Source organism: Galeopterus variegatus, unplaced genomic scaffold, assembly GCF_000696425.1.
Source record: "Galeopterus variegatus unplaced genomic scaffold, G_variegatus-3.0.2 Scaffold2985, whole genome shotgun sequence".
In the NCBI taxonomy this organism is placed as follows: domain Eukaryota; kingdom Metazoa; phylum Chordata; class Mammalia; order Dermoptera; family Cynocephalidae; genus Galeopterus; species Galeopterus variegatus.
In genome coordinates, this window is record NW_007729096.1 from 440,636 (window position 1) to 441,007 (window position 372).

A 372-nucleotide genomic window follows, 5' to 3' on the forward strand; every position below is an offset into this window, starting at 1 on the left:
CCCCGGGTGTTCCCCCCGCGCCTCGCTCGGCCAGCGAGGGGGAACCGGTCCGTATGTGGGATCCGACCCCTCGGGCGGGAGCGCCGCCGCGCTTCCCAAGCGGCGCACTATCCAGTGCGCCACCGGGCCGGCCCATCCAGCTATTTTTTAAAAAATATTTATTACATATTTTATTTATCTACTCTCTACTTCCATGAAACCAACTTTTTGATTATTTATTTTTTTATTTTTATTTTTTATTTTATTTTTTTTAAAAGACAACCGGTAAGGGGATCTTAACCCTTGACTTGGTGTTGTCAGCACCACGCTCACCGAAGTGAGCAAACCGGCCATCCCTATATGGGGTTGACTTGGTGTTGTCAGCACCACGCT